The sequence below is a fragment of the Nothoprocta perdicaria genome, unplaced genomic scaffold (genome assembly GCF_003342845.1).
Source record: "Nothoprocta perdicaria isolate Ctin4 unplaced genomic scaffold, notPer1 scaffold_27, whole genome shotgun sequence".
Classification (NCBI taxonomy): Eukaryota; Metazoa; Chordata; class Aves; order Tinamiformes; family Tinamidae; genus Nothoprocta; species Nothoprocta perdicaria.
In genome coordinates this window covers 5,085,319-5,103,227 of record NW_020455499.1, presented here as the reverse complement: position 1 = coordinate 5,103,227, position 17,909 = coordinate 5,085,319, and the positions used below count along the sequence as shown (strand labels likewise).

The 17,909-nt window shown below is 38.5% G+C and overlaps 1 long non-coding RNA gene across 1 annotated transcript; it reads right to left on the bottom strand.

The window, feature by feature from the left end:
- Positions 1-3,008: 3,008 nt before the first annotated feature.
- LOC112948611 lies at positions 3,009-4,339 on the bottom strand. The gene is made up of 3 exons (XR_003249661.1): positions 4,018-4,339; positions 3,766-3,915; positions 3,009-3,336 (listed from the first exon to the last, which is right to left on the bottom strand). It is a non-coding gene; the product is annotated as an uncharacterized LOC112948611 (long non-coding RNA).
- Between the last annotated feature and the right edge of the window lie 13,570 nt (positions 4,340-17,909).

Sequence of the window (17,909 nt, the reverse complement as noted above, 5' to 3'; positions counted from 1 at the left end):
AAAACTACAGTCCAAGCAAATAAAACCATATTTATCTACTACATTGTGAGCATGGAAAGTCTACTTGCCACTGAAATTTAGAGTTCCATGGAAACACTTTATTCAAATGCATTATTTTTCACTTTCATAGCATAAGCTGAGAGATGAATCATAGAATCATAATGGTTGGAAAACACCTTCAAGATCATCAAGGCCGACATTAAACCCATCACCACTTATACCTGCTAGACTCTGTCCCTAAATGCCTCGTCTCATGAAGACTTTTTACTTACAAATCCTCTACATAGTAAGGTCTCATATTTGACCAAATCTGCTGTTTTAAAGTTTGTTGAAGTCTGGGGTCCAAACAAGCTACCCAAGAAATTAAGAAGACTTTTTATTTTAGAGGAGCTGCAGAACTTGTTACTGAAATATAAAAAGTTCTTGCTGTATTTGTCTAATCAGAAAAAAAAAGTCTATGTGTATATATGTAAGGGTTTAAATTGATAGTATCTCACTTTATATGTCTTCACTCCTCTAAGATAATTGTTCCTCTGCAGTTTTAGCATGTGTGAAGATTTATACAATGCCTAAAGGTAAATAATACATTAATACATAAAAAATCCTATATATATATGTATGTATTTAAAAGTAACATTTTTGGCATCCTGCATTGAAATAAGCACTTCTTTTGGCTTAAATTCTAACTGCTGTGTTTTCACAGACACATTGCTACTGAAGATAAATGATCCTCAAGTTATTAGGTCTTGGAAGGGTAAAAAACTGATCTGATGGCAGAGAAAGCTCATGAAATCTGTTTATGAATATATAACTCATTCAGAAATTTGTTTTTTAAAAACACATTTTGGCACTCCAAGACATCTAACCGAACTCTGTTCAAGCCACTGTCTCATGGAACAAATGAAAATTAAGATTTTATCAAAAACATTTACCAYGGATTTTTTTTTTCCCCAACCACAAGAACCTATATCATTTCATAGTTTCCTCTTACTCCTATYTTATCAAATTCATATAATTGGAATAGACTTACTTGCTACTTAATTGTTTTCCATTCCTTGGCTTCTAGAGCCATGTTATTTTTCTCATATGACTATTTAGAAAGTTCAGGGAGAGTAATATATAACAGATATGAAAATACTAGAAGTGAGATGATTATAGAGCCTTGTTTTCTTCTTTTAAAAAGGTAAATCTTATTTATGATCATTCTCTCTATCAAAGTTAACTGCATATTGAAAAGGTCAGACATATGATGGATCGTATGGTCAGATGTAGGATGGCTCAAAGGAATCATRAGATGAAGGAGACAACAGAATCACTTTTTGTCCAGATTTCTACAGGAGGAGAGGAACAAAAATGTATTCCACTGCTTTCTAATCATTTAATCTTCTGGTTATGGTTTAGGCTAAAGATTTAACTATTTGCATTATGCATCACCAGGAAAGGATAAATATACATCATATTTCTGCATATCTTAGGCAATGCTGAATACTAGGCAGACAACAACTTGTAACAATATTAGTATTCGTACTAGAGTTTAACCTAGAAGACAGCCAGATGAATTTGGAATGATAAAATGTTCCTCATTAAATATTCTTTTTTTGTTTGCTGTTTAAATAATGAAATTGCACATTAGTTCTCCTATCACTTTGACTTGCAGATAAAAAATCTTCTGCTCAATTTGCACCAAAACTTTTGGAAGAGCATCTAAGTCAGGCAATCCTACAACTAAAACTTCAGATTTGATAGGAATTAGTCTGAAGATAAAGCCACTTGCCTTAAAAAATATTTTTAAAAATGTTCAGTGTAGATAAAATGATAAACACAGAATATCTTTCAAGATTTTCTGCAACAGATTTATTCTTTATTCTCTGTGCAAAATGTCCCACGGGTGATAAGAAAATGCAGGGGACCATGGACATCTCTGTTCAGTCATAAATTTTCTCCTACTTCTGCTAGTAATAACTGTAATTTCAGCTATTACTTTTTCAAAATGTTTCTTGGACAATTTCATGTATTTGTCAAGTTTGCTATTTTCAGCTTTTTTTTTTTTTTAAACTTCAGAGCTCAGGTATCTCGGGCTATTTTTTAAACAAAATTAAGTAGTTCATGGATAATTACAAAAACCTTTGATTTTTTTTTAAGTTGCTAAATCTCTGTTGCTCTTGAAGACCTTGTAGCCCTCAAGTCATTGTTCCCTGTTCTTTTATTTACACTGAGTGCATATCCTATGCATTGAGGATGCACAGAAAGGAGTCTGTCATCCACACACTCATTCACCTCCCGGGACGCCAATATCAGGTGCCCTGTAATTACAGCAACCTTCTTCTCAACCTCATCATATTGTTCTTCCCTGATTTCACTTTCCACATGAGAAGGACTGCTTATTAAAAGCTTTCAAACTGCTGATTTACGTGTCTCTGAAAGACAGCCTTACCTATAGAAATGTATATCACTCTTTGGCAAGCATTAAGCCATACAGTCTGCAGCTGCTGCAGCAGTGCCTGCTCCTGGAGAAGGCAACTGCCTGCTTCCAAACCCAGCAGCGACTGGGACCTGCCCYGACTAACAACAAGCACTTCCTTCGAGGTGGCATCTCACAATTAAACAGCGCTAATTTCTGAAGATCTGTCTTGCTTCTTTAAGGATTATTAAGAGATTAGCATTTAATCCATTCTACTGCGTAAGTGATGAGGGTGTGGATAAAACGCTGAATCTTGCTCCTCTGGGTACAATTCACTGCAACATTTGGGGAGAATAAATTGCTGGTAAAAGGGGAAGGTTAATGCTGCACCTGTTTGATTATTTTTCTTTTGGTCTTTTGAATCAGGCTTGTCCCAGTAGGGAGCCTGTGAGCAACTACAAGCCTCTCAAAGGTTCCCTGTCTTCCTCACGCAGCAGCATTTATGATGATTTCAGATTTTCAGATCATTTTGATTTTTTGTGGGAACATACCCCACACTTAATGTAACTAATAATTTGACAATTTAAACCCATCTTACCTTTCCTTTAAATTGAGCTTTAACATGATACATTAGGCATTTGAAAGCGTATCTGACACTTCTTATTTTTTGAAGGTAAAAAGAAGCATTGAAGTAATGCTTTTGCCTTTGATCTCCCCCTCCTCAAAATGGGACTTTAAAGGAAGAATGATACAAGTCTGAATGCTTTTTAATGGTCTTGGTCAGCCCTTGGACACACACAATATTTAAGGAGAAGAGAATTTGACAAGGAGTTGGTTTGCTGAGGAGGGCTAATGCTATTTGAAAACAAAGGTCTTTTTAAATACACGCTTATCACGATTCTGTGGTCACGTTCAAAATTTGAATTGCCATACTCCTACAAAAAAAAGATAATAAAAAGATAAATAAAAATCATCAGCAATACCTACTAGCAATGCTGCAGCCACATTGCCATTTAAGGAATCCCAGCAATTCCTATTAAGGATAAACTAATATTAGATTCCCTCACACAGCAACCCCTTCTTTCTCTACCTTCCCTGCCCCCACCTTGCACTTACTATCCTTTATTCTATTTTAAAGAGTATCTAAAAACACACATTTGAATTTCCTCAGCTTCTAGTGAAAACAGGTTGAAGTTTGGTTCAGTTCTTTCACATTGATCTTGTCCTACTGTTCATTTTTGCCAATTGCTTATTTAGGGTAATTAATCCCCAGGTGACCTTTTTGGTATCTGCAGATTCTTTTTGTGATTCATTTTTGATACCTCAGTACATTTCCTGAAGTCTTTTGTACATATTGAGTTTACCTTCATTTTCTTGGCATTTCTCTTTATGTCTTCACTCCCTCAGCCAAGGTTTTTGAGCCGCTTATCTTCCTTCTCTGTGTCTGGAGCATTCACATGTCTGCCTGGAGTCTGGCCATTTAATTKCAAATATATCTGGAGTGCATTTTCTCCCTGTTCAAAAAAAAAAAATCTTTCTTGCACAATACAGATATCAAGAGCAGAAGGAACATTCAGCAGGAGCCTCTACTCAATAGCTGCTTCCTGCCTTCCCACCTGGAGCTGTCATTTCTCCAGGATTTCTTCTCCTTTGGACACGAAGGCCTTGGAAACATTGCAGCTTGTTCTTTGAGTGCAAGCTCCAAATATTGTCTGAAATGTTTCTGCTGATAATGACAAAGTCTTACAGTCCAGCCTCTGGGTCTATCATGAGGCTCAGGGAAGAYGGGATAGCATCCTGTGCAATTTCCTCTCTCCAGAAATCCCACCTTAGACAACCCTGCAGTTACAGCATCCAGCCTTCTTTTCAAGTCACTCAGACACAGTGTTTTTCTAATGTACCTTTTCTTCACTCCATTTTCTGTAAAATACATATGCCTTGTTTCCAAAGTAATAGTGCCACATCATCCTGCAGCTTTCTCTTTTCTGCTCCCACATTAGTTTCCAGCTTATGGGCTCCAACCTCCAATTCGATAACTTTAATAAACAACAGCAAAGAATACTTATGCTAATTGTTAAAAATAATATGTAGGTATAAGACATTCCAAATATTTGATYGTCCCTTGTGGAAAAAAAGAGACTTGTGAAATTTTATTTCAGATAATAATTTCAGTCAGAATTGAATTTATTTTTTAAAATAACCCAAAATAGTTAAGGTAAGTATTGAAATACATTTTCAAGAAAAGATGAGAAGGTTAAATCTTTCCTGGGGTTAACTGCTCTATTCAAGAATTACATGCTTTGTGTCTTWCTTAGGCTGATGTATTTAGACACTTGACATGATTTTAAGAATTAAAACTATAAGAGAAATAAAAAAAGGAAAGAAAATCCATCTTCACCTGTGATTTTGTTATTCAGGATGTACATTTCCCTGCATTTCTCTCAGTTTTTATATTATATTATTAGCAATTATATTAACAGTTGTKTTTTCTTAATATATTTTTAGCTAGACATTCCTTTCATGTAGTGCAATATTTGTCAGCCACATTACCTCACATTGACAGGTATATTTGGGAACTTGCTTAGATTTGCATATCGTYTGTAAATAGCACTCTGCTGGGTGCCCACAGAGTGCCAGAATATTCTGAGAAAAGAKAGAGAAGGGTTTTGCTGTTTTTTTTTTGTTTTGTTTTGTTTTAATAAAGACAGATCTCTTGGGAAATCTTGGTACAGCTTCACCGYTTGAAAAGCAGTTGTGCAGGCAAGGACCATTAATTGCAGAAACACATGCACCCTATCGGAAGGGATCTCTAGGCCCAGAATAAGACCATTCACAATTCAATTTCTTGTTGTGTAGGCTTTCCTTGGCATTTTTATTACAATACTTTCCCTAAGTCAAAGCCAACAGAGGGTATTACTGCTCTTTCTTACCAGCAAGGGGTTAACCACAACCTTTCCTGATGCGCTCATTTCCCCAAAACTGGCAACACAGCCAAAACTCAAAGGCACTCATAGAGCCAGGAATTACCCTCAACTGATACCAAAATACTCTGGATACTAACACTTCTAAGTTCGCTTACTTAAATGGTCCATAGCACTCACATTTAGGAGGATTTTTAGTATCCTTTAATGCTGTTTTAATACCAAGGCTGACTTTCTAGATGAGTAAACCCAGCAGGAAGGAGAAGTGACCAGCAGTGAGCTGAACACAGGGAAAAAGGAAAAAGCAGCTACTCCTGCTCCTCTCCTTTTCCCTAACCCCTACCAGCATCCTCCCAAATTCCAGGAGCCTGACAGGAACCAAGCCCCTCTCTCTGCTCCCCTGGGTCTAACTGCTGCACACAAGTTTTCTGAGAAAAATAACAGAAAAATAATAATCTACGTATTAAATCTAACAGCAGATTACTTCTGTATAATTTGCTCACTAAGGTAACTACATAATTTCCATTACCTGTTATAAATAACTTCCAGTTATTAAAATGATGKTTTTTTTCAATTTTGGACAGAAATATGAGGGGACATTTGAAAGACACAGTCAAAATAATTCTGAATAGAACATCCTTATACAGTAGCTGAAATGGCAGATTTGTATTTCAATGGCAAAGGAATATTTTCCCTGTTCAGTTCTTAGACAAGGCGTAGGAGTAGATGGAGTAGAGACCTTTCAAAGGAGAACAATCTCCATGAGTCACTGCTCTCACAACAGGTACACCAAATCCTGCTCCTTTTCCGAAAACTTCAGGAAAGAATTCGGGTGCTCTGATTGTGTTTTTCTGCTTGCAGCATCCAGAGGAAAATAAGCAAGGAAGGAAAAAGAAAGGTTGATGTCAGGGTATTTTCAAGCCACCCACTCTTGTACAGCTCAGAGTACTTACAACCTTCTTTACCAGGTGCTCTGCTTATTTATTTTGCCCGTGGTAGCAAATAAACTTCATCATCTGCTCAAATGTCTCCAGCAGAAGAGAGTGCAGCGAGAGTCTAAGTAGGTGGAAAAATAGTARCATTTTTAACAGAGTTGAAATCAAGTTTCTAGTAAATCTGAAGTTTCAGGTGAAATGCTGGCATTGTTTTCTGAAGTCCTACATCAGCAGCCCAACCTTGTGCTGAAGAGGCAGCAAATCCCATCTAGACCCTCCTCCACTGTAGTGATTTTTATATCCAAATATTGTCCTCCCAGACGTGACAAACAGGAAAAAAAAAATATCACTTGATTTTGATGTGAACGCTTTCTGTGTTTATTATGTGATTTATCTGTGTTTATTATGTGATAATCCTACCCAAGAATGGCATCTTCAAGCAACATAGTTGACCTTTTTAAGRATTTTAAGTGACCAAATCCATGCAGGGATAAACAAAGCAGGTAKCAGAAAAAACATAGATCCTCACAGTTAAAAACAGATTTCATTTTAAATTGACCTCACCAGAGCACTCAGACCCTGACCTGGTTCAAATTCATCATCTTCTGTCTTGGAATTTCTTATATTTGTTACTAATATACATCAGCTGTGTATGGGCAGCAATTCAGCTTTGGACAGGGTGTTCTCTGAGACTTTCTGAAGTTTTCCTAACCTAAAGACACTGACATCCTTTGTATTTTACACACATATATTTAAAAATTCTAAATTCACCCATAGTACTTAACCATAAAAGTAATAATGGGTGATCCAGGCCAAGGTATACAAAACATATGAACACACTAGTGGGTTGTGAAAGCAGACAAGCAACAAATTCTCTCACATATGGGCAGAAAATGAGGAAAAATAATATGATCAAGATATATTTTTAAATATAAAAATAGTACTGTAAACATAAAATAATTTAAACATTGAAATATAAAGTAAATTGAGAATTGAGTAAATAGAGTATTGTAAATAGAGTATTGAGAAATAATTATACTGTCCTCTGCTGTGTAGAGCTTGTGACACAGATTACAGCAAGATATTAGCAAAGAAAAGCCTCTATCATGCAGTGTAATACAACCAGTATACTATATTTTAAAATGCTTCTTGAACAAAAGAGTGTTAATTGAATGTTAAATTTCCGAGTTTGGCACTTGGAGGTTTTGATGGGGCTGGAATGAATGGTCACCCAGTGGGAAGCAGGGAAGCAGCAGCTACCATAAGGCAGCTAAGTGCACTGCAGACTGCTGATTCAAGGACATATGCAGCAGGCAGGTGAATTTAAAGCCACTATATTCACATCTGTACGCAGCAGGAATCACACAAGGCAGTGGAGTAGGGAATGCCTCAATGAATAAAATATAGGCTRTTTCCTAAAGGAAGGAACCTGCTTGTGCTACAACCTGAAAAAACAGATGAAAGGCCATGGCCTGASGTCCGTGCAGCTTTGCACATTTGCTTTCCTTAAATTCTGTGGCTCTTGCTGAATTTCYACATCATGCAGATGAGGAATGTTGATTTAGAGCCCGTTGCCTGGGTGAGCGGTAGCTACAACTGCAGCATCACCAGGTTTACACAAACCTGCTGCCAAGCCGCCCGATCCCCCTTGGAAACACACGGGCAAAGAACATCTGAGCAACATGCCCCAGGCCAGACTCACGTGCAGAGCTCCCTAACTTCACCAAATCCAGTTGAATTACTCCATATTACACCACTGCAGCAGTTTAGCCTAAACACGTGCACTAGTACTTGCCAAACTTCGATCTGGAGCCCTTGCTTTCACAGGGAAAAGCAAGGTGACAAAAGTGCAGGGACAAAAGTGGTGACAGATCTGCAGAAGGCAGGCACAGGACACTCAAAATATGTGTGCACAAGTATATATACATATACAAACACACGCATGTTCCACAGGATTTTTCCAGCTGCTAGCTAGGCTCAGGAAGCACAGGACACTGGTCCATGCCAACACGACAGCTTTGCTCAGGGACATGTGCCACCAGTACAATGCCAGTCTCCAGRTGCAGCTTTCCAAACCTCCTCTTAGGATTATTTTACCGATTTCATTCTGATACCAATTGAGAGATTACAGAAATTATGAGAAAAACATAGATGAAGTCAGTCTGGGATCAGTGACAAGCAAGGTTTCAGGGGGGAAAAAGTGCAGCAAGAGATGTGCAGAGAGACTAAGGGATGGACACAGAACTGCCTGAAGAAACAGCCACAAGAATAGATGGCATTGACCAGGAAAACCAGCATCTGCACTGGAGGCAAAGGATGAAAATGCAGTTGCCAGAAGTAGGAAAAATAAGGAAATATGTGCGGGCAGAGAGGCACTGCCGAGGAGACACAATAAGCACCGACGAGTGCAGCACAAGGCGCTAGTCCTCATCTTGAATGCTCCGAACAATCCTCTTTGCTTCTATTTAAATATATCAAAGAACTAAAACCTGAGGAGAAGCCGAGAGGCATTGCTATCAAGGGAAAGGCGTCAATCAACTCAAGAGAATGGGCTAAAACCACCTTACTTGTTTAGCCTAACTAAACAAGGCCTAGGAGGACATATAATTGCTCTCTGAAAATACTTCAGGGACACAGCAGCAAGAGAAAAGACTTTTTTTTTTTTTTCTTTTTAAGGGCAATATTGGCACAGGAACAAATGGGTATAAAGCGCCTTGAAGACACTTAGGCAGGACATTCGAAAAAGATTTTGAGCAGTTAGAAGAGACAGGGTCTGTAAAAGCCTCCCGGGGGAGCAACCTGGGGAGGTGGTAGGGAGAGAAGCACTTTGAAGATGAGATTTGCTCTGTTTTTGAAAAGGATTATATGCTGTATTTGCAAGCCACAGCAGATGACTGCCTTTGATAACCCAGGAGCTCCTGGATTTCAGTCTCCCCTGTAACCGTATTTGAAATCAGGACTTGCATTTCATCTTGAAGCTTTTAAACAAAGTTTGCACAGCCTTAAGAAAATGCATGCCTGATTTTCTTCCAGACGACACTATGAAGCCAAAACCATGCCAATTTTCAGGTAAAAAGAATGGGACACAACATCACATTTTCACTGTTGAAAAGTACTACAGTAAAATACCTTTAGGCTCATTGAAACTAAGCTGAAATCAAATGAAAGACACCAATGCTACACTTTCCTTATGCCGGTCAATAGGTACATTAAGTCTCAGGTATTTGTACAACACAACTTTAGAAATTATGAAGCMATTCTATCATGCATTGTTATTAAGAGCATTTTATGTAGTTTAACATTGCATTAAAATACCCTACTGCCGCTTTGCAGAAGAGCATTGGAAAAACTAATAGTTTCCTGTTAGACAGCACATTGATCTAAGACAAGAATCTAGCTCTTCATTTTCTCTGAAAAATGCTGAACTATAGCACTGGAGCTAATGGTTCCTTATTCTGACTGAAGAGCAGAAAACCTGTACAAAAAAATGAATATTTACATAACCAATAAACATGTAATAATCAGTAGGACATGTAATGTCCAATTTATGTGAGATTATCTTTTATAAACAGCTAAGGTCTCTCACCTCTCAACTCTGTTGAGGGTTTTGTTTGTTTGTTTTAAGAGTCTCATAACTTTCATTTGATAGGCTATAAAAATGACAGCCTGTTTGGATATTATCTTGTTAATCACATGTCTACAGTTCACATTGCATAAGATCTGAATCCCCTTTGTGAGCATTTCAGTACAGTCAGTAAAGCATCTTCCATTTCAAAGCACTCATATCAATATTGTTCAGTAAGAAAGAGTGCAATCTGAAATTGTAAGGATGAATTTGATGTCTATAAACTAACTCCATCCACAAAGATTGTACCTGGGCTGTAGGGCAACCTATTAGCAGTCAGGAGGACAAGTAGATATCTGACCTCATTTACTATATGCCACAAAAATCATTGCAAACCACTGTGAAAAAGTGTTAACATTTAATGACAGGYTCTAGTATATATTATTTGCTTCTCATTTGTTTCAGATGGAAGAATTTTTCTGTGATTAACAGCAATTAACTTTATATGMTGGATTGCTTTTTTCCCCGTGCAGGCATCAGCACCATTACTGCATTTTTCAGTCTTACATTTGCAATCTCATCTGATTTTGTGCATAGTAACYGGCAGTTTTTACATCATACAGTGTTGCAGCTTTACAGTGAGTGGCCCATTTTTCTTTCTCTMTTTGAAAACTAAGCAAGAGAGTTGCTCACATCGAGAAACCACGAGTGAACAGAGAGGGCTCTATTCCGCACCCACTCACCAGGTTCAGGCTGGTCTCACTTGGCACCAATACAGTCACTTCTAATTTACCCTTTTGTACTGGAAGTAAGATACCAAGTTCTGGGGGTTTTCTCAGCTCAAGCTGGATGAAGCRTACACAAAACAGTTTGCATATAATGAATGGTTTCAGTAGACAGCCTTAATTATTGCCTGGAAGACTGAATTGAGCTCACCCCAATTGCTTACTATATTTCAGATATTTCCTATGGAAGTTTCAAGGCTGTGATGCAGAAAAAAAACATGCAGAATTCAAAAGACTGAAGTATTTTTAGTCTTGATAACCAAATCCCTGAACTCCGACTCAACAGGCCAAGTTCTACCAGCAATCTGTCCGATTGGGGCTATTTGGAAAGGCCACCGCTCATATGCAAACGGACTCAACACTGTGAGTTTGCCCCATCTATCACAGCCTGAACACTTCAGATGTGCAGCGCTTGTGCRGTCCAACTGCACGGTGCGGATGGCAGCGGCTCAGAGCTTCCTGGACGCAGCCGTTATTGCTCATGGACTTTTACAAGGGGTATTTGCATCACTTCGTGCCTCAGTTCTGCCATTTCTAAAACACGAAAAACATTCACTTTGTGCAAACTACCATTTCAAGGCTAATGCTGACACTTYGCATTCTCCAAATTAACTATAAAATCTTCTTCCTGATCAAGCTAAAATAAATGTGATAAATAATCACATATGCATACTTATTAGAAATAATCCCTTATTAAAAGTATTTCAAACTGTTGCCTGAGGTGCAGAGATCATTCAGGTATCCAATCATCCTAACAGGGACCACAATACATGTTATGAGCCCAGGAAGCCCTCAAGGAGGGAACAGTTTTAATGACTGCTTTCATTAGCTTGGTAGCTTTGGCACCTCAGGGATCTTCCCACTGACTCTGATAGAAGTTGGCACACCAGGTATCTTGCCCTTTATTCTGATAGCAAATGATGCAACCGTTTCATGAACTAGTTTCGCCTACGCTGTTAGGAAACAAGCACCAAAATTTCATGTAGCTGCGGAGGAAATTTGCATTAGAAGAAAAGCCCCAAGCCAGATTTCAGTAACAGCAGAAGGGAAGGAGGAGCAACTCGCCATAACCATCAGCTGGACCCTTCCCATGTCTGACCCCACATCTGGGAGCCGGCGTACAGCCAAGTTTGGTGAGCAGCTGGACCTGCCACTCCGGGAAGAATCCTTTCTTGGTACCAGAAATGCCTCTTTTTCTCCCAAACTGTCTCCCCTTCTCAGAGCAAACGAGGATACATGAGGATAACGAGGTAGATGAGGATAAAAGAAATAYAAACTTAATCTGGAAGGCAGATTCATTGGGAAGAAAGCTTTGAGTTAGCTGCACAATTTGTGGTCAAATAATAACCCTCACAGCCTCGTTCAGCCACACAAGGTCGCAGCAAGTTATCTAGTCACAGACCAGAACTTGTCATGTTCACACCCTGCTTGCGATTCTGCACTCTCGGTTTCTAGTAGGAAGTTCGTAAGGGTACTTCTTAACTTCAGACATGAGAGGAAACAAAAACTAAATTGGCAAGACAGTGCAGTTACATGGCTGCTGAGAGCATAACAACCTGCTGTCAGCTCTTCCAGCGTGTGCAGAGCAGAAGAAGGGCTTTTTGCAGCTTGTCACCATCCAGTGACAAGTGATTGGCAGCCATCAGAAGACTCCTTCCTTGGATCTAGCTCTGCTCAGGCAAGCCCTACGAGATGACAGGCTACAGTTAGCTCATGAATCAAGCATGTTTTCTCTCCCAGCAAAAATCACAAGCTGGATTTCCTGCTCTTAGTTGTTCTTTCCAAGCCTGGCACGTACAGCAGGGACCCTGAGCTGTATGATGTGTGTCACGCTCGTACAGCTCCTCCACAGAGGCTCTTATTTAGATTGCAGTTGTTACTAGGACGTCACCCTTAGATTCAGTATTTGAGAACTGTTACCTGAAGCGGTACCAACACTTTGGACATGGCCATCCTCCATCATCATCCATCATCACCCCCAAACTTTTATTCCAATAAAACCAAGTGGTAGATAAAGCACAAAGMCGGTGCATGGATATGAGATGACAGCCTCAGGTGAGAGCACACAGTTAAATTGCTGGGAAACAAGGAGCAAAACCAGTGGAACACCTAGGCACAGTCCTAAGGTAGCTAAATGAGGCAGATTGAAAGTGAGGGCTTCAGACACGTTTAATGAGGGAATGTTGATGCTTCCAGACCTACGGGCCAGATGGTCCTATTTCTACAAAGCCCAAGCATGGAGGAAAATAAAAGCCTCCAGGTGCCTACTGTACATTTCAATCTGTGATAATATTCAAGAAATGACAAGTCTGATAAATTAAAACCCCAGGAGGCAAAGCCAAAAACAAAGAGAATTTACAGAGAAAATAAAATTTATGCAGTGACTTATGGAAACAAAACAGCAATTAAAGCTGCTTCCTACAAAAGAACTGCTGTAATTTATTTAATCCAAAGTATTTCAGTTTCTCCTTTTATTGTTAAGGCATAAGAAACAGTTATTTGTTGGCCTTCACTACTGCTAAAAGTTTTTCTTTGGACTTACACCACCTGGCTTGTCTGCTTCAACTGCTACTGCCTGTTATGTTGTATGATATATTATTTATATCTCGCATAAATATTACGTATAACTATGCTTTAAGTTTCACACAGATGGATCCTTTCCTTCTGCAAGGTCCTACTGAAATAGAAAAGGGGGCACTGCACGCCAGCCAAAGTGACTGAAAAATCGTGTGATTATCTTTGATCACAAGCCTGGGTAAAGCTTAACTTGGRTGCATAACATTTTAAATATCATTTTAGACTGCCACGAGGCACTGGTTTCAGTTTAGCTGAACCATTTCACACCATTTCACCAAAAATGGTTTTACACTGCTAAACTTTTTAAATTTTACAAAAAAAAATGAGTTATTGCCTTACAGACACAACTCTGAAAACAAGAGATTTTATTTTCTCAACCAGGAAGAGAAACACACTTATTGAACTTATTAAATATACCCAAGTGGGTAATCTTATTCCAGTTTCATTGCTTGTAGTAGAACAGGGTCTTGCAGCATATCATTTTTGCACCACGCAATCTTTAGTTAAAACTCCAAGTTCTCASAGCACAGGAGGTTCTTTATCAGTTCAATTCAGCTATATATCACCATCCTGGAACCCTTTATCACCAGGAAGCATAGGTATTGATACACCAATATTAACCAAAGGCATGAATTCTGCCCTGGGCAGCATTCAGGTCAGACATCTGAAACAGGAGCCCCACTGAATGTGTTCAACACTACTGTAAAAATCGAGGTAAAAAAAGAAAAAAAGATCTTACTGCTCACTCAACAGATGTGAACTCAGAAGACTTGTGCTAGGCAAGGCAGAAGACCTGGTAAATAAAGTACCTTTCCAGGGCCCTGATGAGCTTTATTTAWTTAATTTTATGATTATATCCCCATTTTTATGCCTAGCATCATTTTCCTCTAATATTTTGCACTACTCTTTACCATCTCACTGAACTTTAAGAAAGGTCCTGTCACAGCTATATGGGATGTGGAAGAGACAAAGTAAAGCAGCATATGGAAACATAAATAAAAACCTATATAGTCTATCAAGAGCTGAATTATGAAAATAGGATATATTTACCGTATAATGAATTGCAGTGCAGATAGCTGCCACAGCAGAGATGTCTYGTAGCAAAAACAACCTTGTAAATTAGACTCATGCAGCAGAGGCACGTTGTATCATCCCCATAGCTGTCACTAACAGAGGATGCAAATGCTCTGCACAGCATTTAAGTTTTCTTTCTAATGCTGGCTGCAGGCATGCTTGTATTTAGCAGTTAGCCCCAGTCCCTATATMAGTAGGTCCAAATAAAAATCGCTGTCATTTAGTTTCCTTCCAGGCAAGTTCTTTCCATTAGGTTTTGGATGAGGGACACAAAGAAACTGCCCTTTGTCACAGTTTCTCTCTCATGCAGTCATTACATGACCATTCCTGCTCTCCCAGAGCGCCTTTTATTATTATTATTTTATATATCATTTTCCACTGGCATTCCTCTTCCCAAGCACAAGATTTCCCTTCTAATTGCTGCTTTGATGCTGCTGCTGAATGCAGCAAACAGCTGTTTCCACCGGGAATGGTATCAGTGAACATAATGATAAGCCCCTTAAATTCCTCCATCAGTCCATCCTGCAATGATTATACCAAGTTTAGCATCACTTGCAGAGAGCATCTCATTCATATCAAATCATCAGATGTGGAACAGCTAAGCCTGAGATTTGCTGAAACAAGTGCATTCCTTCTTAATTTTTGGCTGTCTTCCATTTATCTTCCTTCATCAGGAAGATGAAGAGTGGCAGGCAAACACTCAAAATAGGCAAAAGATTAGAGAACATAGCATTTTATCACTATCACTTTCTTTTCCTGTTAAAAGTCTATTTTTTGTGGAGTGAGCAACATTTACAGTGAGAAGTGATAGAAAAGTTTTAAATTCATACTGCTTATTTTAGAAGAAAAAAAGTTATTTAAGAATATGGATGTTGTGAGTTTCATAATAGGACTTCCTGACTGGTATCAGAATATGATGTCAGTCAAACTCAGCATTTACATTGAATTTTTTATTATCCTGTTTCTGATCTTCTGAGGCTTAAAAAATGATGCAAAAAACAGCAGCAGAAGATTTGGTTGGTTAGAGAAAATTATTAAAAGAAAAAAATATTAAAAGAAAATCATTCGCTCCAGTTTTAAACCAATGAAAGAGTTGAGGGGGCAAAAAAACAACAAGAATAGATCACAAGTAGAAAACGCTGACCTTAAGTCAGACTTAGAGTGCGATCAATTACACGGACCTCATTCCTGCCCAATCTCTCTGTAAAGATCCCCACTGAGGGATACACCCAGCCACAGCAGGCAGTCTCTTCCCTTGTTTCATCATCCTCATTACTGGAAGGTTCTTCCTCACATCTACACAGTCACAACTTCATACAATGCTGCCGAAAGGCACAACTATGACTTAATTTCCCCCACGATAACACCGATCTGCACGTCACTGAAACCTGTGTTATTTGGCTGACTACTGCCAACCTGCCACATCCCACATCCAAAGTCAAACCCAGTAAAGAGTCCAAAAACAGGAGCTATTGTTGCTGCCACCTCAGCAGCAGAGTATCTGGGTCACTGTGTCTTTGTGATTCTCACAGAACTAGCAGGATGATTTAGAAAATGTGGTAAAAGAGAGACATAGAAATGTCTTTGAGCTACGAGAAATCTGACCAAGGCTCTAACCTGAAAAAAATGTGTAAAAGAAACAAATGAAAAAAAGTTTACTGCTGCCCATCTTAGATCACAAGTGATCTATAACATGGTGACACTGTCTCCAAGAATCCACTTACTCATTTTGGAAAATCTAGTAGCGTTTTGAGACTGCCTAGCAAAATATGAACACTCTATACAGGAAAGACCAAGAAGCTGAACTGTGCATGTAATTGRCAGTCTTTAGGCCTTCCTTATTTCAAGGTCCTTATTTCAAAAATGAAAACTGGAAGACAGCATGTATTTTTCAAGAGATTATGCAGAGTACAGATTTTCCACTGTCATTGATGCTTACTTACTACATCTCCTCCTTTATACAGAGGCCAGGAGGATAGAAAACTTGCATATGGGAAATCCCTAATGAGCAGATATATTTGTTCAAGCACCTGGTAAACAAGCCTCTCAAGTACTTTTGAAAAAAATCTCAATGTTCACTACAATACTGCTGCTAATAAAATATTTTAAATGTTAGAGCTCCTTTAGAACTATGCTTGTTCTGGAAACCATCCAGCCATGAGAAGTAAATCTACACAGATTTATCTACTTGCATTTACTGAAAATCTGAAACTACAGATGATGCGACCTTTCAGTCGCAGCTATCCATGATACGGCTGTTGATTGCTTAAACATCATAATAAGCTATCCATTGCATGTCAAGGCATAAAATAGACTTCAGCAAGTTCTTTCTTCCTTAAAACATTAATTCCATAGGCTGTTCACAACAAAATCAAAGRGATGCAACACAGCCCAAACAACTAGCAAGCCTTACCCCCAAACCAGGATTCTGAACCCAAAAGAAGGGAGGCACATGAGAGCTTTCAGGAGGACCCCAAACCCTTCTGCATGTGAATATRTCCAACAACCAGATGTAGCCCCTTTAGTGTGATTTGCTATTAAGCAATGAAGGGTAGAGTATAGCTTTGGATGCACATCACCTGTGCTCTGATTGCTCCTCCTGCAACTGAGCTGAGTAAGGAAAAAGCCTTTGGGAGTCCCTAGTAGCACAAGGAACTACTGATGAGAAATCACAGTAACAATGGCCATAGCTGCTCAAAGAACTATTTACAGATCACAGCACCTATTGATTACATGGAATCGATTATGTAGACCCATCACGTCTAAACATTAGCTAACAACTAACCACAATGCAGAAGTTCTTTACAGTGTTTGTGCAGATCTTTTTGTTATTCCAACTTTGAATGTCTCAAGAGAAGGAGATCTGAAGCAGGCGGCATAGAAGCCCTCAACTAGGGTAACCTTTGGGTCGCATATGAGCCGAAGAAACTGAATACTTAGCATATATCAACATATTTTATCAGTAGAACTTCAACATATGATAAAGATACATATGCAYCACACACTCAGATGTTAAGCTACTTGCTATGAGGTATCATGGCAAATTAAATATGTCTCCAATCACAGTGGGAATAGAGAGGAAGGGGACTGCAGTCCTGAACAGTGAATTATAGGGCTATATGATAGTAAACTTAGTATTTAGTTGCAAAAGGAGCTGTAAATGGAACCMTGAGACCTTGATTTATATACTAGATAGATCCTGGTTTGACATCTAGATCCTTTAATAAAGATGCTATCTATCATGGAAAAAGACCTGTCTCTGTTGTTTATTTGCCTACCATGAACAAAGAGTGTTAATTATGTTCTGCCAAATAGACCAGTTCTTCTCTAATACTTGCAGTGTGCCACACTGCAGTATGTCTTAGTTAGAAAAACATTATATTTTTGATTGAAACTGACTTACCAAATTGAAAACATTTTTTTTTTTTGTCATTCTAAGCCACAAATTGTATTTCTGTTTACATTACTATTAAAATAGCGATGGAAAAAAAGAAAGAAAAAGAAACCTAACATTGTATCTATTTTTAATACAAAAAATAAACTTGTATATTCTCTCAATTGTCAATAAAGTGAATGTCACTGGAGATGAAATAAAGCTAAGGCTTAGCTTCTAGAATGTCAACAGCAACAGTTCTAAACACATTTCTGCAT